Genomic DNA, 23777 nt, shown 5'->3' on the forward strand with positions numbered 1-23777 from the left:
CTATTTCTAGGGGGAAGCTGCAGTCACCAAACCAGTGACTTTCTCCCGCTCCGCAGCATGAACAGCAAGACTGGAGTGGTAGGCCTTTCGCCTTGATCTTATACCCCAGCCTTGACTACTGTGGAAGGTGCTGCCCATCCATGGGGTGGCAGGCAACTGTTGTTACCATGCTGAAATGGCTCCTTGCACTTCATCTTCCTGCACCTCCTGTTTTTTTCATGAAAAAGTTCCCTAAACAAGATGTCTTTAAACCGGTCTTGTAATTTTAGGCCCTATAATTTCAGGCAGCTTAAGAGCCAAGGCTTAGACAGACCTTTACTTGCCCTTCAGAGCAGTCCCAACGTGGCTTGGGAAGGAGACCTAAAATAAGTAACGAGGCTTCTTCTCCTACCAAGAGTTCCTTGCTAGTAGGACGTAACACATTATGTTAACACCTAATGAAGCCAGAAGTCCCACATTTAAGCATTGCCATGAATAAGTTATCTCTTTTTAAAGGTGGTTCAAAAGCAAGAAAATACAGCAATTGCCATAAAAGTCACTGCTTACACCACCACAGTTGTAACACCTTTTGACCTTGATTAGCTAGGCCAAGTGGTCAAACCAAAAGTCCGTCTTTCCTAAAGGTAATGTCAGCAGCCACGCTTACCAATACAGCCTGCCACCTATTGCTTCTGTGATAGTAAATGATTATAGGCAGACAAATCTGCTGCTTTGTTTCAATCAGTTACTTAATCAGCTTGCTTGCAGTGAACTGGTTTGGCTCAACAGACTGAGTGACAAAACATGTCAAAGCAGAGGGTGTAATAAAAATGTACTGATAAATCATGGAAAAGTGATAGCATCACTCCTTTTATTTACCCTTTTGTTTCTATCAGAGCAAGTTAACCTCAGCTCCTTCCATTCATCTTTTGTTGTTATTGCTGGGAAATTCAGTATTTAGCTCAAGATGTTTCGCATGATGAATTATTAAAAATCTTTAACTGTTAGACAACCTTCTAGAGGTATAAGATTTTTTTTCTAAAAAATTATCCCTCGTTTTGCTGTGAGGGGAGACAGCTAATGAAAAATGGTCCAGAATTATTGTGAAACAATTGTCTGTAGTGTAATCAAGTCTGCTTCTGCCCTCCAACTACTCCAAGATATAATGATACATGTATCATTAAGCAGCTGCTATGGATGCCTGAGGAAACTGGTAGAAATTTGTACCTATTGTTTTTCTTTCTCTACTTCAATCTGCTCTGTTACACTCTTTCCATCCACTTCCCATCACACTTTTTAAATGCTTGTAGACAGAGGTTTATACATACTTTGGGTTTGATTCTGCCTCTGGCTACACTGGTGTAACCCTTCACCTGAAGTCACCTCCACTGTCCCTGTGAAAGAATGATTTTTCACATTCCTGGACCAACTGGCTGCTTAATTATGGAATCTTTAAAGTAAGCTCTTTTAACGCTGTGGTTTTTAACAGCAAATAAAGGGCAAGGGAGAGTGTGTGACTAATGTTTAATTAGAAGAGGTTTGAAATAAAACAATTGTTCGTTTAATGGTTGCTAAATGCTGTGTAATACTAAAGGCTCTATTTATGGTTGTGGGATTCTCCTCCCATACCGACAGCCACACACATACGGTCTCTGGTTATCAAGTTATCCTATATATAGCTCAAGGCATTCTCTTTGCAACAGTCCTCTTACAAGAAGTCAAAAGCACTCTTAGGGGTGACATTTTCCTCAGTGGTCTATTCAATACAGAGCACATTGTTGGCACTTTAAATTAAAACACTTAACAGAAAGCCAAAATCTTGCCAATGAAAATACAGTCGTCTTGGTCGACACCCTTTTTTTCTTTTTGCTCTTAAAGCGAGAGGCCACAACACACAACATAGGAAGAAACAAAACATTAGGAGTATTTACTGAAAGAGTGAAGACAGAAATGAAGCATTTTCCTGAACTGTTTAACAAAATAATGCAAATCTGGTATATAATTATTTTTTTCAGAATGAATGATCTCCGTCTCCAGGATGCCTGCCAATAGAAATTTATTTCTGGCATATGTTATACAACGATACCCTCCATTTTAATCATCACCAAAGACACTAATGTGATCATGTTAGCATGCAGGTATTCAAGAAGGTGGACACTGACGAGTGGGTGTCATGGAAATCACTGCTGAGGGACTTCTTTAATTTGTAGAGGAGGTTTATTTGTACATGGCAGAAATCCACAATAGTCTAATTTTTCCACAGAGAAAACAAAAAGCTAAGCAGCTCTCAACTAAATTTCTGTGCGCTGGCAGAAAAGTGGGTAATGGTAAAGCTGCATGAAATTTTCATACTGAAACCTGAAACAATGCTAGATCAAATCCAGAACAGCAGTTCTGGACTGTTTTCAAGCAGTGAGATTTCCCCTAGATATTGACTCTGTTTAAGGGCAGATATGACAGTATGCCTCCTATCCTCTACCCAGTGGCCAGGCACCTGATTAAGAGCCTCATAACTTCAGGGTTTTCTAAGCAATCAGCTTTACTCTAAATCTGCTTCCATTAATTCAATAGTGGAAAGCTGTGCAACTCCAGCATAGAAGACCTATTTCTATTTCAGTAGAACAAAGAAAGACCTATATCTTTCCACGTCCAAATGGACTAAGGGTTAGCAAATAAGAGTCAGCTCAAGTGTCCAGACAATATGGGCAGGTCTGTGGCAGCAAAAGTCTTTTCTGGTAGGCATTCGCTCAGGAAACTTCTGGGGGTTGCTGCTTAAAGGGTTACCACCTCCAGACATCTGCCTGACTTCTGCAATAGGACTTACCGTTCCAGGAGCACTGGCAGAAAAGAATGAATTTGCCCATCTTGCTCAAATAACTTTACTTAATACGATGAAGATGGGAGTGTGGTATTACACTAAACTGAGAATGGGACAGCTAAGGCACAGCCAGTTGTTCCCTTCTGCACTCTCCTTCACAGGGCACAAGGATAGGGAGGAGACAAAAACAGACGAAGGCAGTAACCATCCAGTGAGGTTCATCGCAGGATACCAGAGGTCTCTGTATCCTGTCATAGGCAATCATAACTGTTACTGAAGGAGGAAGGCTGTAACTTTTTGTGTGTTCGGGCAGCAAAAAGCCTTGCACAGCCCTGCCACAACAGAAACCAGATCTATTCTGACAAAAATGCAAGAATTCAGCTTTGAAAATACATTTTGAACTGGATTTTCCTAATTAGATGTTGGCAAAAAATATTTTTCAAAATGTAATTAATTAAAAATGCAGTAGCAATCTGGGAAACATTAACAATGTGCAAGTCTTACAATGCTCTTATTTTTCATGAATTAATAAAAGAAAAGAAAAAATGTCTATTTTTAAAATTATTATTGATTTTGCTTGTCCATATCACTTCAACTTTGACCCATGAGATTTGTCTCTTCTATAAGATCAATACAAAGCATTGGACCTTATAGGATATAATTTTTCACACCCTTTAGATGACATGCTATAGATTCATATTTTGGTCAGAGCTTTCCCTTTGCATCCAGGCAGTAATGATGTTGAAAGCATTCATAGTAATAAAATAAAATCGTAACTAAGACTAGCAAATGAATGATAACTGTACTTCTCTTTGGTTGGGGATGGAGAGAAGAAATTGTCATTCTCTGTTCTGTTTAAAATGAGACAATTGACATTCTGTTGCAAGATTTTGGGTGAATAAGCTCCCAAAACTCAGAAAGCAAATGTCTTCAACAGGGTTAGTTCCAGAAGCATGATTAATATGTAGTCCCGAGTTACAATTCGCACAATTTTTATTAATTATGTGGAAAGTAAGGGAAAAAAAACCCTGATTCCTCATTTAAGTCAGACTTAAATTCTTGTGTAACCATGTTACACACAATTTCTGAAAGGAAGAAAATAATTTGTCTGGGAGGAGATTGAGGAGATGATGTAGGATAAATTGTCACTTTACCTCTAAGTACAAAAGAGGGGAAACAGGAACTGGTAAGTTCTAACCCTTCACCGGGATGATCTTCAAACAGCAAGGCACTGTACACACCATGCTCACTTATGCTAACAGACTACCCCTCACTCAGCCACTTAACTTTGAAGCACTTCTTGATGTCAATTCTCTATCAAAACAAAGAATAACCAGGACATGGACATCAAACATTTACTGCCCCACATTTACAATAAGCATATGGAGAGTCACCTATTCAAAGCTACAAGTCAGTCTCAGAACCAAAGCCAGAAGAAACCAGATCTCTAGTCCTTTCCTATTGCCCAAGATGATCTTTTAGCATGGAGAAACCTCTGAGCAGCACAACTGTTCTGTTAATTAATCAATTCTGTGCTTATTTTGAGAATTCTTCAGGAAACAACATTGAACTGATGAGGGGAAGCTTATAACCTCTTCCATCTCAGACAGAAACTAGTCAAAGAGCTCTCCTCCCAGACAAATTATTTTCTTCTGTTCAGAAATTGTCTGTAGCATGGTTACACAAGAATTTCAGTCTGACTTACATGAAGAATCAGAGCTTTTTTCTTTACTTTCCAAATAATCAATGAAAGTTGTGGGAGGTGTAATTTGAGACTGCATATTAATCTTGCATTCAGCCTTCCTTGCTAGTTTTCAGCAGGAACTATTCATCTTTCCGAGTTTATAGGAGTGATTTGTTTCATCTGTACACTCCATGCACTCCTAAATATAAAATCAACTTCTATTTAACAAAGTGGGTAACAGCATGAAGCCCTTTCTGATTGCCTGGACCCTGGTAAGAATGGTGCAAACAGTGAGAAGCTGTCAGTATAAGAAAGTGTCTGGTTTATAGCACAAGGCACACTGGTGAGCAGAGTAGCATTGAAAAGAAATGCTGTTGGTTTCTTCTCTGAGCAACTCCACAAATATCCTGTAGACCTTCTATGATTTACGACATTTATATGAAACCATAGCAACGTAAGGGTCTAAGAGCAGTCTGACTGTGTCAGACCAAAGGTCAATTTAGCCCAGCATCTTATGTCTGACAATGGCCAAAAATGGATTCTGAGGTGTCTAACAGGAAAAGCTGTATATAGAGATGCTTCCTCCAAATTCTCTCCCAGCCTCTATGAATCCGCAGTTCAAGAGATTTGTGTGTCTTTCAAAATCATCATGGATTTCATCTACAAACTTTCCCAATTCTTGAACCCAGGCAACCTTTTAGTATTCACAACATCCTGTGACAGAAAGTTTCAGTGCTTTGCTGCCTGTTTGGTGAAGAACCACCACCTTTCTTTTGTTTTGAACCTACCATGCCATCTTCCACTGATATCCCTAATTCTTCTATAGTGAATGGTAGATCCATGTTCATCCACTCTAGGGAGCACCTCTCCCCTCTACTCTCTCTTTTCTAGGCTGAGGTGACCTAGTTTACTTACGCATTTCTCAGACAGAAGCTGTTCCATACCTCTAAGGTCCCTATCACCTTTCTCTAATTTTTTTCCAGTTTTCCAAGATGCTGGGACAAGAACGGTGCACAAAGGTTCAGCAGGAATTTGCACAGAAGCAAAAAAGTATTCTCTGTGTGATGGTCGCTTGTTAGTTTCTATTCATTTTCTAGCATTTTCAACCACTCAGTTTGTTTTTTTAATGCCATTTAGTGTCAAACTGGTATAACTATGTGACATATGACCGAGGTCTTGCTCCTGAATGGTAATGGTCAGCTCATTACTGACATTTACAGGTAGTTAACTGCAAAACAAACCTGAATGAAACTAGAGGCTGTGTACAGAGGGCTCTGTGCTGGCCCTGAGACCAAAGAAGTGACTGCCAACCTGCTTTGGCATTCCAGGGAGGTGCTGGGGCAGCCTGTCACTCTCAGTCTCACCACCACACAGTCTCAACACTAGCACCCCATGGTGCCCTGATGTTCAACACGGCACTGCTCTTGCCACAGCTCCTGCAGGAGCCACCCTGCAAGGCTCTTGTGGCAGGAGAGGGGGAGTGGCTCAGGAGGCACCGTGCCCCTTGATGCCAGCTCCCCGCACCTGGTTCTCCCTCTGCCTCAGGGCAAGTGGGATCTCTGCAGGAATCTAGGGCAGAAAGAAACCCATGCCCTGGCAAGCTGAAGGAGGGGGACAGAGTCCTTGTCTGCCCCTCCAAGGGGTTGACCTGCAAGGGCAGGGCCTCAGCTTTCCATCAGTTCAGCTCAGCTGTGAAACAGAGCATCAACAAGGGAGAATAAAGAAAGGCCTACAATTACAACCCCCAAACCCTGCTGATCCCTCACTGAATAGGTTTAACATCATTGCAACTCGTGGTCATACTGTAATGCTTTTTTTTGTTAGCAGCACTGTCAAAGATTTGCATATCACTGTGCACCACCAGTTTCATCCATTTTGGGCCCTCTCTCACACTGTGTATTTGAGCAATAACTAGTACAGCATGACTCTGAACTCAGCTGGGGCCTCGCTATATTACTGTACCACAGTTATAATCACAGCTTTTATCAGTAAAACCAGTCACAAGGGAACATCAGAAGGCCTCAGGTTTCTACTTGGAAACCAGTTTTGAGAGGCACTCAGCAGTTTTCAAGTTTAATCAGACACAATTCAAACAGAACTACATAAAATATCAATGGCAAAAATGTACCAGGACTCACTAGACTGGAGTAATGTTTGGGGAAGATGGGACTCAGGCCATCTAACTTGCCTTTGCCTCTTGCTGTCCAGGAATTGCTGCAAGAATGAGAAGATCATCATGGGGTATCAGCATGCAATAGATGAAAGAAAAGATAGATTTTGTGCAATGCAATTTTTTTTGGAGAATACATAATATAAATGAACCAGCTTTTGGTCATTCATGAGACTTGTGGTTTTTACTAATGCTATGGAACATGCAGTTAGACAAAATTAATGAAGGGCATTGATCATATTTGGATGTTTTCTCAGCATAGTTCAACAAACAGAATTTCCACTTCTTTGTTGTCAAATGTTTACTAATATAACATTCAGTTAAAGTGGTAACAGGAGAAGTAGGGAAGACTTCCAGGTTATTTTTCATAGTCTTACTAAGTTGTGATGTTTTAAAACAAAAGTTAAAACAATCTTAATATCAGGATTAGAATGCGATACTAGGGAAAGGGAACAGAAATATATTTAGATTTAAGAAGCCATGAAAAAAAAGGACATGGAAAAAGAAAGTGTGAGACTCTAAAAATAAAATTTTCTTGTTAATAAACTTTAAGATACGTTATCTAAAATATGGGGGGAATCAGATAACATAAAATTTAATTCCTTTTTTTTTTTTTTTTTTTTTTTTAATACTACTTCAATGCAAAGACCTGATTTCTTAGTCACAACATTAAAGGAGCGTTTTATCCAGGAATAGCTATGTGTATCCCACAGAACAGAGAAATTTAAATGTCTTTTCTCCAAAAGCTTCAGCAATACATAGTACTCTCTATAAGCTGTTCTAAACCCTAAACAAAGTTACTATGGACCATCCAAAAGTTTCTGTTTTCTACTGGATACATTTCAGGAAAAAGGAAAGAATGTGTCTCTGTGATCTGCATAATTAGCATTTACATTCTCTGGAAACTTCCAGGCTGCTTTGGGATGCTAAAAAAAAAAAAAAAAAAAAAAAAAACGGTAATATTCATTTCATATATCATCAAGAATTGGTGATGCATGGTAATATATAATAGTACAAAAATCTGACTGTAGACCACAGCAATATTGACTATCAGCAGTATACTGGTATAACGATTACAAAAGTAATTAGTATGTCATCTTCTTTTCTGACAGCCAACTAATCAAATAACAGAAGCAGAAAATAATAAAACTAAAGCAGAATTCAAATAGTTTTAAATAGCTTTTTTCTAGCTATTGGTGATACGCTTCTACTGGTATTTTTCTTCAGCATCACTGATGAAAACCACAAAAACATAAACAAGCTCAGGAACCTAAACAAGAAGTTTCCTTTTCAGAGCTGCCAAATAGTCTGAGTCAGTGGGACAGCTCATAATAGCGAGGTCTATTCCAGGTAGTACGTGTTTGCAGAACCAGCCCTTAAAAATCATCACAGTAGCAGAAAGGGCCGCTCAGAAAGGTGCCGCTTGTGTCAGGATAAGGAACTACACTTCCTTAGGGTAAACACAGTAATTTTCTGTAGATGACATTGTGCAGGATGCTGAGCATTTTCTGTAAATTCTCTCAATGCTTGCTGCATGAGGTCATGAGTCATGAGGTGCTGCAGTTGAAACACAGCTTCAGGGTAGCCAGTGGCAAAGCTCTCATTTACTTTTACAATGTCAAAACATCACCCTCTCTATTTAAAGACAAAACCCCAAGTTGCTTGTATCATTTATATATAATCAATGCTTGGGAAAGGATTGAGTTTGTTTGTGAGAGTGGTTGAAGGCTCTGCCCCAGCAGCAGTGGGTGAACCATCCCTCTTCAATTCAAGAGCTTTTGCTCTAATGCCAGCCCAGGCAGGTATCCCCTGGACTGAAGAGGAGTTTGTCAGATTAAGTAAACTGTGATCTAATGTGGGCTACTCCTATGCTGTGAGGGGACTGCAGATGGCTGTTGAGCTACCAAGGACTTCTGAGCAGTTGACTGTTCCTTGCTGCACTACCACAGGACGTTTTGGGGAGACTTCCAGATGTGCAGTCCCCGTGCAGTCTCAGTAACATAATTAGAACTGGGATTTATGTAGCGCTATTCAACATGTTTTCAGCAGGGCTGATTGTGTGCCATTCCCTTAGGAGTCCTGTTATAATTTGGAGCTTCCTCAGAGCTGCAGGGATTTGAAGGGGGGACTTAAATAGCATTACATTTGTATTGCTGAGGTATTCCCTTTCGGGCCAGAGGTAGCTTAGCCTCCTACCATGCCCACAAGATTTTCTTCCTGTCAGCACATCTACAGTTGATAATTTGAATCATTTTCCAGGGAGCTGTGTGGAGTTCTGCCTCCCAGCAGTTGTTATTCAAACATGTTACGGATATTCGGGCATTTTGGCAGAGAGTGGTTTGATGTAATTAGGATCAGTTTCTGGTTATGGCCATGCCAGACCAGAGGCAGAGGGCACTTCTCAGAGTGGGAAGAGGAAAAGCCAAAGGCAACGATTAAAACAGATTATTATACACTTTTGAGCTAACATGTGGAATCAATAGCAAAACATTAGCAGCTGTGCTCAGCTGTAGAAAAGCCTGCAGTCTTACTGTAACCAATAAAAATAAATTATGGACTGAAAGAGAGGATGGAAAAAATGATGGGGAAACCAAAGCAGCATTCAAAGAAAAAAATGTAACATAAACATTAAAAATAATTTCTAACCTGAAACAGTGGATTTGTTTCATTTGTCTTTTTTTGTTTGTTTGTCAGTTTGTTTGTTTCTACATTCAGAATTGAAGGCATGTCTTAGTTAAGAGGCTCCATGATAACCAGTGCAATAATGGTAACATCCCATGAGCTCAGAAAGTGAAAACAGAGCTGACAATCAAGTTGGCAAATGTTAGATGTTGCACTGTGTTTTTCTAATAAAGTGATACGAGACATTAACCTGATTTTTAGCTTGGCAAAAATATAAGCAAGGAAAATTTTAGGCTTGAGAAATTTGCTTGGTGTAAAGGAACTTTACCGTGAATGGTCTGATAAATAGAAGGCATCCAGTCACCTAGAAAGAAGGTAAGGATCTTACTTGTTGGCTATAAGCAAAAAACAAAGATAAGGTATTTTTTGTTAAGATACAGGATTTGAGTTACTTGCAAGAATTGCTTTTGATTAATACCCAAGTGCAAGATTTAGTTGCAAAAATTCCATAATCATAGCATCCATAATACAACACTAAACGCCGATTTACGTGTTTTGAGCAGCCAGTAGGGTTTGGTCAGTGTAGTGTATTAACCAATATTAGGTTGAGAAATGCCTGGAAAACAAATTTATCAAGTTGATCAGGTTTGATTCTTATGTGATACTAAATTTCAGCATCCTATTTAGCCATGTTACCCTATCAAAATAAGAAAGGGTTAACAGACTGAAGCTTTGAAAATTTGTTCTGATTTTAGAAAAAAATGAGAAAGTTAATTCTTCATCTAAATTTCTATTTAAACAAACTTGCGAGTTTCAGTGATAATTTCAGTGTAACTGGTCAGAAATGGAGCTAACAAAAGTAACAAGTGTTAATTGACCCATATTTAATTTTAATCTAATCTGACAGTCAAGAGTGACTAATTAACTTTACAAAACAAATGAAGCCTTTGTTAAATATCTAATTTCTACATCCCTTCAGTTTTGATTTTAGAGCCCATGAGAAATCATCTCAGACATTCCCACATCTCTAAACAAAATAAAGATGACCAGAATACTTATTTGTAAGCTTCATACAGAAAGAAAGGAAAAGGGGAAATAGCAAGCATAAATGCTTTAACCAAACACAAATATCAGGTGATGATCACCTTTAACACTGGTCTGGATTCAACTTTCAGTCACGAGTTATTATAGGAATAGCAGCTGTACAGATAAGGTGATGTAGGAAAATATTACTAGAGCTTTATTAGAAAAAGAATGAAGACAGTGAGAGTTAACTTGCTGAACATCATGAAGAATCTGAGGCAAAATCAGAGATTATACTCAAGCTTGTAGTAGAGAGAGTTCTCAAATGGTTTTCCCATCCAGCAAAAGTTTTCCCAATCTCAAAAACAATTCCATCCTTCTTTGGAACAAAACTAGGAGTCTACGAAAAATCCAGGCAAGACAAGTGAGAAATCACCTTCACTGCCCCAACACAGCTACTAATCTGGAAGACAGGAGACCCAGATTCCAGTCTCTTCTCTGTTTGATTCAGAGAAGAGACACAAACCTCATCATATCCTAGACTGCTTTTAATAGACAGGTTATGCATTATCTTAGAATGAATGTCTCTTTTTGATAATGGAATTTCTGCTTAAAATGAGACAGTTACATCCAAAACAACATATTTCCCCCCCAAATTTAGGCTTTTTGTTAAGCTGCGTTTTTTCTTTTGAGAAACATTTTTATTAGAAAATTTCCAATCTACTGTAGTCACCAGTGTCTTACTCCAGGATCAAAACCACATTATCATTCCTTTTCTCTAGCTGGTATCATTAGTTTCTTTTCTGATGTTTCATTAAAACACCTGTCAGGATAAGTCATGTCTCAACAAATGAGGATATTCTGTAATAATGTTTTAAATGTATATATCACCTCTTATCCAATAGAAGATGAGTTATGAAATGCCCCCATCAGAGAATTGTACTAGATTGTAGGGTAGATAGTACCAGCAAAATAATCGCCTGGACACTTAACATAAGCAGATGGATATAATGGTGCAGGGGCATGAGACTGAATCCTTTTGCGTTAAAAAAGGCAACAGGAGTCATTTTGCAGCTACATACAGTGAAGATAGTTTCAGTTGTAAAGGCCTGGCCTGCCAGTGCCACCAGGCAAACTGAAGGGATCCAAGTTCATCACAAGGAGGGAGAGATAAAGCAACTTTGTCTACCTTTGAAATAGTAGCTTCAGGGAGAGTAAATATTTCAAACAGGAAGATGAGACCACTATGCAATCTCCCCCGGAAGAGGCTGAGAGCTTCATTAATACTGTTCTCATTTTCTTTCAAGACCAATTAGTTCTTACTTACAGAAAATGCTTGTGGCCTGCATTTTGCACCCCAAATTCTTCCCCTTCCTTCATCCTATTTGCACGTCCTGAGAATCTCTTGTTCTCCTGAGGTGTTGTGGATACAAGAAGCCTAGCGTATACAATACAGAGTTTCTCCTCACTTTCCATTATCAGCTACATATATTACAAATTTTGGTGCCTTCACATTGCAGGGAGGATATAGTAACTCTGATTCTTACAGGAAACTATTCAAACAAACTTGCTTAATTCTCACAGGAGGTGTGTAAATGAATACCCAAATCTCCATTCTAGCATTACTCCTAAGTGATTTGTTCAAAGTCCTACAGTAAATAAATGTCCAGTCCAAGAAATATGCTCATAGATCCCTTCTGACCTGCCTTAAAACACTCTGCCTCATTGTCTGAGTTTCCTTCCCTGAAAAATGGACTTAATAACATGTTGCATGTTTCCAGCCATAGACCTCAGTACAGTTTACAATGCCTGAATGCATGAGTAATCCCTAGGTAGGGATCACATAACTAATCACATAGACCTGAGATAATATAATTCACTCACCTGTAATACCTGAAAATCTGTTTTCCCTCTGTTCAATCCAAAACCAATTTATTGCTTTATCAATTTTTAATTAATGACCCACAGCTGTAGCCCTCCAGCTTTGTCCATCACCACGCTGGTTGAACTGAAAAACCCAACTTTCCCTGTCTGCAGAGTTAGAGTGATGAGTTTCACATCTTTAACTGAACTCCAATTAATATGAAAATTCTAGGGTTCTACTGTAATATATTTGTTAACTAAGTAGAATGATGGATGCCTTACATGAATATCAGCTTTATTTAATAGTTCTTCATCCTTCCTCCTATCTTCCTTCTGCTCCCCATTAATTCATTAACAGCTATATTCTTTCACCTTTTGCTAATTAATACCCAATACCTCTGATTTGGTCTCACCCATCAGTGAAATCATTTCAATACTTTATCTGAAGGCTCTGACTGAAAACTCCCCACCTGCAGGAACGATGCAATTAATCCCACAAAAGCTACTGAAATGCTGGAAAATTAGAAGCTGGCATATGAAAATCAGTTTACTTAACACACCACACTTGAGCAGCTTAGCCACTGCCATGTGAGCAGCTGAGTCATCAGAAGTAATGTGAGTTAGCACCCTGAGCACATGCTGGAAAATGAGAGGAAAGTCATTTGCTTTACTTATTGTATTTATTAAGCTGTTGCTTGAAGTGCTTAAAATGATGATCTAAAATGGAACATCTTCCTTCACAAAGTCCTCAGTTTCAGGAGGTTGTGGAAGTACAGGTTTAATTTAACTACATCGCTAAATCCCATGGAAATCCACAGAAATGTTAATTATATGCTTATGATTGAGAATACACCGGGGTGATTTTCTTGATAAGGATATCAAGAACACATCTGGATTATAGGATTTTGAGCTCCTCTTTATTTCAGCCTATCTGTCCCTCAGGCTTAGAAAATGGAGTGCTTCAAATAGCTTCATAAAAACAAATGAGTTATCATATGTATTTATACGTCCAGCTCAATTTACTTGGGATAATATGCAACTTGAAAGACATCAAAAAGGTCCAGCAGAAAGATGGCCTCAATATTTTCCTATTCCTGGTTGTTCTCAAAATAGTAAGAGAAATTTAGTGCTGTTATCCTTGCCATGTTATCTAGCTACTCCATTAAAGACTAGGCTAGCCTCTCAGAAACTTCTTTTACTCAATCAAAGACCTCGTTTCCATGGCAAGCTAACACAAGGTGCCATTGATGATGACTTGATTTCCTTTCGCATCTGAAGTGGAAAAGGAGAAGACAGACTAAATGAAATCCCATCCATCTTAATGAAATACAATTATATTCTCCTTATTAATCATTTAAAAATCAATATGTCTCTTCTTGGCAAACTCCGCCAGAATTTGTCATTCTGTGCCAGGCCTCAATACATCTTGTCCTGTAGTGATTTTTATAAGTTCAGTCACCTGTTTCCCAGGGTAAATAACAGTGTTTGTGCTGTGGTGAGAGAGCAAAGAATGACAGTGTCAGGGAGGCTAGAGATATGCTTACAATTTTAATCGGTAAAAACAATTATTTCCTTCCTGTATATATATTTTTAAATGAACAGTGTTAAAAAAAGAGCAAAATAAAAAAATGGTTTAGATAAAAAACAAAGATTGTAGGACAACCGATAAGCACTATATGGGATGTTACTTATCTCTTGCCAGCAATAGCACCATTAGCATATACCTTAAAAAGCAGTCATACATATATGAGATAGTACTAACTGTATAAACCTGCTTGCAAATCTCAAATGCCTGAAAGAAAAGCATGAGCTAGAATTTTCCCTACACCAATTCTCACTGTAACCAAAAATGTCCATATTCTCTTTATCCACTTCAGATGCAATAAAAAAATCAAACCTTCAGCAATGGCACCATGCATTAACTTGAAATAAAATGAGAGTATTCATTGAAAAAAGATCGTGAGCCTTATTCTAGTTCCTTAAAAAGACTGCCAACAAGCATGGGTATTCTTAGAAAGAGATCTATATGGCAAAGGATACTGGGATGCTTACTAAAACTTTGAGGGAAAAAAATCCACCTCCTTTTTTCTCAAAAAAACCCAGAACCCAGGGATAAGGTTTTAGTAAAAATGATATCAAGAACTCATCTCATTTTGAAACCAGCTTTACTACTGATGCTGCTTCAGCCAATCACTTACATATGCAAACATTGGTATTTCCATGTCCTTAATGTGTGTCTAATGGGGGACAAAAATGACACACCACAGCACCAGGGTGAAATCTTGGTGCCATTGGCTCCGGCCATGCTACGGGGTGGGTGTACTCTATGACATCCCTTATAGTCCTGTTCCTCCTATTACTTTACTTGGAGTGTACTGTGGGAAAGTCTGAAGAATGCATCAGCTTCCCAGTGATATTCTATTGCCATTGGCAATGAAAGGTCTTTTTACTTTCAACAGCCAAGATTTCACCCATGGAGCACAACTGAGAAAAAAAGTGAGACCAAACTAGCAAACTTTCCTATAAAGAAAAGAAAACTAACTGGAATAACTGTCATGAGAAAGAACTCACAAGCAAGTTTGACAAGATTACAAAAGCATCCTCCCAACCCCTCTTCATCCCTTTGAGGTTTATGATACAATAAAAATTTCTTTGCATAACTATGTGAAACATGGACCACTTGTAAAGGTAGAAGTGAAACAGTGATGTGTGTTGCCATTTACCACCGGTGTTGATTTCCTCTCCCTGTCCTAATAGCCTTCTCTGTTTTATGTTCCAAAATTAAGTCAACTACTTTTCATGACAACTCAATATTTAGCTGCCCAAAGTAAATAAGAGATCCATAAAGACCTCCATTCAATATGTATTAAGTTTCTAATAAATTCTGTTTCATATGGAAATGCAGGACTTGCCAGGATGGATGATATTTCAAATATTCTGCCATCGTGAACAGCATCAAGGTGCTTCAAAGGAAGGTAAAACAAATCCAGCAATAATTAGGTGTATAGAATCATAGAATGATTAAGTTGGAAGGAACTTCTGGAAGTCATCTGGCCCAAACAGCATCAAAATCATCAGCATCAAAACAGCATCTTTTTCTGAGGTCATATTCACCATACAGAGAACATGCAGGCAGGGCCTCAGATATCATGAAGGACAGAAGTCCTTACATGTCCCGGTATTCCAGTGCATGGTTTAGCATGCCACCAAGTGCACCAAGACAGATAGTTTGTGGAGGCCTGCACACGTCCACACTCCTCATACACACAAGGCACTCATGTGAGTGCGAAACATACAGGTGAGGATTCATGCAGTATTTGCTGCTTCTAAGACTGCTCTCTTAAGAGCTCTCAAGCGCTTTTCTATCTTCTGTATAGTAAATAACATAAAATGTTTGATCAAAGTGTTACCACATGAAGACCAGTTTAGTGGGTATTAGCAAGTTACTAACACAGCCGCAATGCTCTGGTATACACTGCCATAATTGGTCATCAGAAAAGCAATGACATCTTGGAAGGATTTATCGGGCTTTCTTTGAGGTCATTGATAAAATCCCCACACCTCTGATTTGTATCCACTGTAAATATATACTCGCTAGCAATGACTTCTCCCCAAGGAACAGCATTTTAATGGTTTTGTAATAAATCCAGTAGAGTCAAACATTAGGAAAATAATGAAATTTTTGCTCCTGTGTTCTATTTGAAAGATCTTCTTCTTGTCTCCTACTTCAGCTTATACAATTTGAACATCATACTATTGATATACAACATTTACTCTACAGACAACTGGCACAAGCGTTTCCAGCAAATGCACTTAATAAAGATAATTGTTTGCTAAGTCATGTGGCCTTTGCTGTCCCAATAGGCATAATCTGAAAAGTAGATATAGTTCATTTGGGTTTAAAATGGAAAATGAATGCATAGCTGCACTAGTTCTTAATTTTTCCTCTCTAAGAGGCTTTTCACCTATGGTACATATGAGTTTTTTGTGGGAATTTCTTGTTAAAACATTAACAGGCACATCCTCACAAGGAAAACCTCTAACAATAGGAAGCCTCATTTTGATTAAATCTAGTGTTTTGCAGTGCTGCCTGGAAAACCAGGATTGGTGTATTTTGCCACTGGGAGCTTTTTCTCATTTTCCGCAGGGTTGAAAGTGTACATCTCATTATGTAGGGCCTGGATTTCACTCTAGGTCTTCCTTCACCAGCTAGAATTACACTAGTCACCAGTAAGAAGTCAGAAGATAGGGAATGTTAATGAAATTTGGTGATGACATAGTCAGGAGGTAGTGTTTGTCATAGAAATAGTTGTCAAGTGGTTGTCAAACAACCGTTTGAGCCTGATGACCAGAGTAAATGTGATAACAGTTCAAGCAACAGTGGTTTGCACCTTCACAGGATTCATCCCACCTTACCTAACCTATGGACATCTAAAAGTTAAGCATCTCTGTCAACCAAGAGAGGAATGGACATCCCCAGAGGACAAGTCATCCCAACCTAAGACAGGGCCTGGACAATTGGCCTGGACTTGGTGCATAAAATTTAGATGCTAAACTTACATCAGAGGAACTGTTCATGCTATCCCTTAGGAAATACTGATGAGAATTCTTACTACAAACTATGGGATCATCAGTTGGAGGAGATGGAGAAGGAGAAAAAAATGGTTGCAGTAGCCAATTAGAGGATGACTACCAGTCACCAGGAGTCCTTGAAAATGGTATATGTTATCCCAGGGTGGATCAGCTTCAGTATTGCTACAAGCAGAAAGACACAGCCCTTGTTTAAGCATTTGTGAGAGCTTATATGGACCAACAAGCACCATTTTGGTCAAACATGTTTAAGATAGATTAGTTTAAAGAGTAGGTACTGAAAAGAAATAACATTGGAAAAGGAGCACCTATTTTATTAGAGGAGACTAACAGAGCACTGCATGTTTAACAGAGCAGAACAAAGGCTAGGAGGTGCCATGATTACTGTCTATAAATATATCAGGGGGTAAACAGCAGGGAGGAAAAAAGCTATTCACATTGAAGGACAGCACTGAAACAAAAACAAATAGGTATAAACTAGCCACAATTACGCTGGAAATGAAAAAGAAGATTTCTAACAATCACAGCAGTGAAGTATTTCCTACTAGGAACAGCGGGGACAAAACCACAATGATTTTAACTCTGGACTGTGAGGTGTTTATGAATGGGATTAGAGATAATGTGACTATCCTCTGTATTCTAGGACTAATTTAATGACTAAGCAAGTCCCCTCTCCTCTTTCACCCCAGGTATTTAGCAGTTTACTGCCTAAATACAATAGCACTCTATTGTATAGGTCATTGCATTTAGCCCATTGTAACACTCACTTACCACATAAGTTTATCCCAATATTTAATATTTACCCAACTAAACTAATGTTATATATTTAAATATGAAAAATCAGGTAGGACTTATTCTTTCACTTCTAAGCAAACTGTATTCTCACAATTTTATCATACATTAACTACTTCTCTTTATTTATAAATACCTAAAGAAACACTGATGTTACCTGCACAAGTACAAACTGAATGAAGATGTCATTAATCCTTCTATCCCTGTAAGCTTTTCTCAGCAACCAGTGTTCCAAAAAGATGGGGCTGATTTGCCTTCATCAATCTCTTTAATTTTGTCAAACCAGTTTATTATCCTCTATTTTTTTGTCTCTTAATCTCATGTTTCAATTCATATGCGGTGCCCTACTTTCTTTTTCCTCCCCTGTTGTCCAAATTCAAAATTGGTGGAAGGAAAGTTAAACTGTTCAGGGTCAAAATACAGACATTTTTCAAATGCCAAAGAAAGAGCAGGATTATTGTGCTTTGATGTTAATACCATGTCTTTTGTAGTTTTCCTGGTTGTTTGTTCATCGTCCCCTATTGTCAACAGTGCACAGGATTTTATAGGCAGTCTAACACAGAGCAGATGCCGATTAAAGAAAATGTGGTTTTCAGTGTGACATTTAAAAAAATATCACTCGCTCTAGTCTAAACGCTGTATTCCTAATGAGTTCTATTTATTAACTGTTGTGTGAAAATACAATGAGCTTATATTTAATTGAACCAGAAGTTTTTACAGCTAACTTGATGGACTGTGACTAGGCAGTTACAACCAACCAGAATATTCCTGCTGTCTACCCTGAGGGCTGAAATATAAGGTGTGGGCACACATGGCCGTTCACTCCCATGTACCACCATGGCTAGACTAGAGCAACTGCTTTGCTTGCTACTACTTGGCAACACTCTCCCTGATACTGCTCTTCTGTTCTCTGAATCCTCTCCCCATCCTTCTCTCCCAGTTTCATCAAAATCCTTTATTACAAGCTCCATAGGGCAGAGGCTTATATAAATGAACCCTAATTATACCTTTTTATATATTATATATTATACTCTTTCATATAAATGAACCCTAATTCCAATTTCTATTCTTGAAACATCACCTCAGCAGGAATTTATAGACACTACTGTGCTTACCATGTGCCTGTAAATCCTTTTATATCTTTTATATGTATGGGAGACACATTGCCCCAAATGCAGGTAGCCTGAACAGATGTCACAAATTAAAGTCAAGGAACTTAGAACTTACATATGAGATAAAATATACAGTAGTAAAAAAAATATGTTAAAATATGACGATTTTTATGACACTGTGAAACATGTCTGTTTATTTTGGCTTAAAATTCACTCTGTAGTTTGGCCAAGAGACAGTTAATATTACCTGAGGTGTAGGTGGAAGACATTAGGGTATATTTCATTATGTCTTAATTTTTGGAATAAGCTCTCATATAGCACAATGTTGGGCAGACTGTTGATTGTTACAAACTTCAAAGGAACTACTGAAACAGGTCACTTCCGGCCCAATCCTGGAATGATTTAACTCAGTAAAACTACTGCTGAATTTGAGATGACCATGATCTGATCCTCCCACCTGAGAAGGAGTGACACTGTCCAAACAGTTCTATACTGAAACTTGATATACCTTTCCTACTATATCATTTAAATTGTACTACATACAGCAAGTAGTGACAAAGGGTTCTTTTCTTAGTACCATATCTTTAACAACATCTGCATTCACAAAGCAATGTGCTAAGACAGATGAAGTAATTCAGAGGGTGTTACTGAATTTCTAGGTGTACCCATTGCTTTTGTTTGAAAAACAGAAAGTACAACCACAACCTTAAATATTATTTGCACATCAAATCAAGAGCATTTACAACACTATACAGAAAAATAAAAGAACATTCAAAACCCCTATGACCTGTAAAATCCAAATTTCACTTCACCTGACCTCTAAATTATTTCTCCAGTTAAACTGTCTTTTCTTTGCACAGAATTTTTGCTCATACCTGATCTTCATCATTGCATGCTACATCAGGATGTCACTGAAGAAGGCTGACTGTAGGGAACGGAACTGTTTTGGTGAAATACTGTGCAAGGTACTTTCCCACTGGGTATACAGTAAATAACTGTTGGCTAGAAATTAATACTGGGCTAGCATATTAGGTAATTGGCTTGAGAATTCACAGCCTGGTAGAGTACATTTGTAGAAAGTTATTGTTACCTGACTTCAACGAACAAGCCAAGAGGCCAAGTTTTCCCTTCCCTCTTACCCTGCCTTCCATAGCATATTCTGGGCCAACTCATTCCTAAAAGGAAGACACAGAAAACCTCAAGTAGTAGCAAGAAACTTGTGTTGGGGTAGAGAACCAATTTCAGAGAATGATCTGATGGGCCATACCTTACTCAGAATGCCCACAAGGGCTGGAAGGTAGAAGTTCACAGGAAGAGCTAACTTCAGGCTTGTTGTAGAGAGAAAAATCATTTGGATCAGGTTTATAAACCTCACTTCACACTTGTGAGGAAAGCTGTAATTTCCTATTGCAGTGTTCCTTTTTCTTTAAGGCAAAACCCAAGCAGTCAGCATACACACTGCAGCCTTTAGGAAGAACAGCAGAGTATCTGACACCAGCATCCCTTATCCAGAAAGGAGATGACCCTAACAGCTCAAAGAAACTTGTCTCTTCATCAACCTTCAAGATTCTCCTTCGCCACGCTGTTCCCACAGAGCTCTAGCCTTCAAATCTCTCCAGCACAGTAACTGCAGGTGTCACTGATCTTCCTCAAAGACCTTCCCTAGTGGGACAGCAGTCATAGTGCTTCAGGGCAGATAGGCAGAGATTTGGCAGGGACAGCATGTCAATTCAGACATGTATCACACACACATTAGGATCTGTGAAAACAATGACAGTGTCGTGCTAAGGATTCACTCATCACTACTAAGTACAACACACTGAACACCTGACTACAGTGTGTGCAAGGCAGTCAACACATCTAAAGTCTTAACAGCTCTCTACAACCTTCTTTCTGCAACATTTTACAATGCATCCTTCATGTACTGACTCCAAGTGTAATACAAGAACCAATACAGATGGGTGAGAGCAACTCGAAGACTTTCAGGAGTCTGACCCTATCTGATGTGTTAAGCATGTTTTCAAGTTGTCTGCTTTCACATTGTTTCAGCATCACACAAATAAACATTTATTTTGACTAACTGGTGAGGGAGAGGGGGAGGACATGGCATAGATGCCCAGAGAATGAAATTTCCAGTCACATTTTCCTGTCACTGAAAGGAAAGATGTATCTCACTGTTGACATGCTGCTCATTTTGAAGCTAAGCCAACCTGGGGTTCGATGCTCTGTAGTTGTTCCTAGAGCATAGCTGGATATTAACACATTCTATGCAGTCAAGTCTGGCTTAGACTTGCAGCTGTATATCAAAAGGAAAACAAATGAAGACTGGTTCTCATTAAATTATTATCCATGCATCAATGTACAACGAGCCATAACAAGTTATAATTCATATGTTTCTTGTCACAGCTGGCAGTTTATGGTTATCATGGGGCTTGGTTCTGACTTGTTCAGTCTTCCTACAGAAAGCAGATATAGCTTCTGTGATGCGTATTTGTTTGCCTGACACCTTCTCTTTTTCCAGATCCAAAATATAATTACTACTAGCTTCTTCTGTATCCTTTGGGCTCCTTGGAATCTTACCTCCTCAACACTATTGTCAGAATTCTTCCTCTAATTGAAACCCCCGATAGGCATTTTAGCAGCTAATGTATGTGATTACAACCTCTCCAAATGCTGTCAACTATACAATTATAGGAAATCTAATTTTTCTTTGTCTGAGGTTTCAGTTATCTGAAGTCCCCTGACAGGAACAAATGAGCATGACCAAAACCAAAAACACACAGCATGGCACCAAGGTACTTCAGTGTAATAGTCAGAGTTTACCTCATTACAAATACTAAAATACCAAAAAAAACCCCAAATATGTAAGAAAGTGAACATTTAAAATCAAGGAGACAATAACAGTTTGGGGGGCAAATCTTGCAGCCCAGTCCATGAAAGGACTGATCTCATTTAGCTTAGCTGTCTGTATACAGAGGACAAAAGCAGCTACCCACAGAAAATTAGCAAAAGATAGAAGAAGCAATAACCCAGGAGTCTCTCCAGATTTTTAGAATGTCCTAATGGCACAGTATTTTCATAACACCTGCCTGTAACAATATAGGGACCAGGGTTCTCAGCCCAGAGTTTCTTTTTGTCAGACACTTTACATCTTGCTAGAGGAGAAGATGGTTCAGACAGACACAGAAGACATCCAGGAAGTTGGTTTTGATATAGGAAAAGTTAAATAGTGTTCAGTTGGATAAAAGCTGAAAAATAGTTTCCCACAATCCAAGGGAATAGATCTTCTATATCCAGTCTATTATTGCCAAGTATATATGGAAGGATTTACAAATGTATATCCAATACAAGGGCTATTTTAACGTCAGATCCAGTTCAGATCTGGACTGTTGAATAATTTTTGCCCAGACTATGCCAACATCCCAGATGTGTGATGACTCCTACATTCCTCTTTCAGATATCTCACCTTTCTCTAGACTTTCAGAGAGCAAACAGAGTGTAAGGCCCAGCCGCAAAGAGAGGCTGTGCCTTGTTGCCCAGTGAGAGCCTGGAGACAGCATGCAGCCTGCTAACAAGGATACGAGGGTAAAATTACTCAACAGAACTTGGTAAATATGAATTGAGCAGCTCTATACAGGGGGAAGCCATCTGGAGAAACAAGTTCTTTATTGTAGTTATAGAGCCAAGCAGAAATGATTAACTTCTAAGTAAGTTCACCAGTTGGCATATTTCCTTGCAAGTAGACTTTGACTTCCTGGACTCACCACATTTGCATATACATGGCCATATCCTTAGTTTGTGTAAATAACCGTAGCTGTGTTGATGTCAAAGCTATGCCAACTTATACCAGCTGAAGGTAAGATACAAGCCCTCTATGACATAAGCAAAGACAGACAGGAGGGGATAAAAGAAGGAAATACCTTTAAGTACAAAACAATAAAAATACTACAAATTGTTACAGTTGATATCTAAGCTTGTAGACAAGTTAAATGATATCATACTGGATAACTGAAAAAACATACTGTGAATTTGCAGGGAAAGTGAGCCCCATCATTTTACACCAGCTTTTTAACCACAGTTTATAACACAAAAAAACTGGGGAAAAGATGGAGCAGGACACTGATGGAACCCACAGTTCATGTAATGAATATTTCTTCACAAGTTGCTTTTTAGCTATTGCAACACACTTCTCCGCAACCCTTGGTTCTAGTTGTACAAACACATACTTCCAGCCTGATTTTCTAAGGAAATTATACATATGCAATTGCTTAGTTTGTGTGTGCCTGTGCCCCTAAAACTTTGGACACTGTTGACTAATTCCAACCAAATTTGACAGAAAGAATAGAAGCTTGAAAGTATTAGAGGACCAAAGGTAATAACTTTACACAAATTTCATGGAAACAGGTAAATAGGTAGAGGAGGGAGACCAGCTGAATGCCTTGACCAATTGTATTATTAGATACCAGAAAATCCACACAGGAACTAACCACAGACTTCACAAGTTCACTGCTCATAGAACAAGTTCCTAGGTTTTTTTCCTCTTATCTAGCATGGATATCTTTTCCTCACCTGCTTCACAGAAATTAGTAATATTTCAACATTTTGGTGGCAGAGAGAAAAGGGTACTTCAAAGCCCAGCTCATGTTCAGACTTACACTTTGCAGAGAGACCTTATCTTTCTAATGCACCATCCCCAGACTAGTAGGTATGAACAACCTCAAATTTTTAATTGCTCAAAATCTAGATGCAGTAGTCCAGACTGAGGATCTTTGCAGTAGCAAAGCCAAATAGCTAAATAGTTTCTTAGCTTTTGTTATTGTGAAAAATGCAAAACTCAGCCCCTGCTTAAATAAAAAGAAAAATAATTTTTATGTCCTGTGGGACCATAGGACTGAATATCAGCTGCACCTGGAACAGGACTGAGATGAAAAGTGTTCACACAAGGCATTGGAAAAAGAGATGAAATTTTAGGTTGATTTTTGTTCTGTTCCATGTGTGTTCAGCCCCTTGCATAATGGGATCCTTGTGCATGGGCTGGGACTCTGTCATGTTACAGCTATACAGTTCATATTGTCCTATCAAAGATTAATAACAGGATAAAGTTATGTAAAATTCAGTGGTTGG

General features: G+C 38.6%; 1 long non-coding RNA gene across 1 annotated transcript in view; it reads right to left on the bottom strand.

Moving 5' to 3' along the window:
- Positions 1–6647, bottom strand: part of LOC135327340 (uncharacterized) — a 123031-nt gene extending 116384 nt beyond the window's left edge. The window contains exon 1 of the long non-coding RNA XR_010387453.1: positions 6620–6647. This is a non-coding gene — a long non-coding RNA (uncharacterized LOC135327340). The remainder of the gene's footprint in view (positions 1–6619) is intronic.
- Between the last annotated feature and the right edge of the window lie 17130 nt (positions 6648–23777).

The sequence above is a fragment of the Dromaius novaehollandiae genome, chromosome 2 (assembly GCF_036370855.1).
Source record: "Dromaius novaehollandiae isolate bDroNov1 chromosome 2, bDroNov1.hap1, whole genome shotgun sequence".
Lineage (NCBI taxonomy): Eukaryota > Metazoa > Chordata > Aves > Casuariiformes > Dromaiidae > Dromaius > Dromaius novaehollandiae.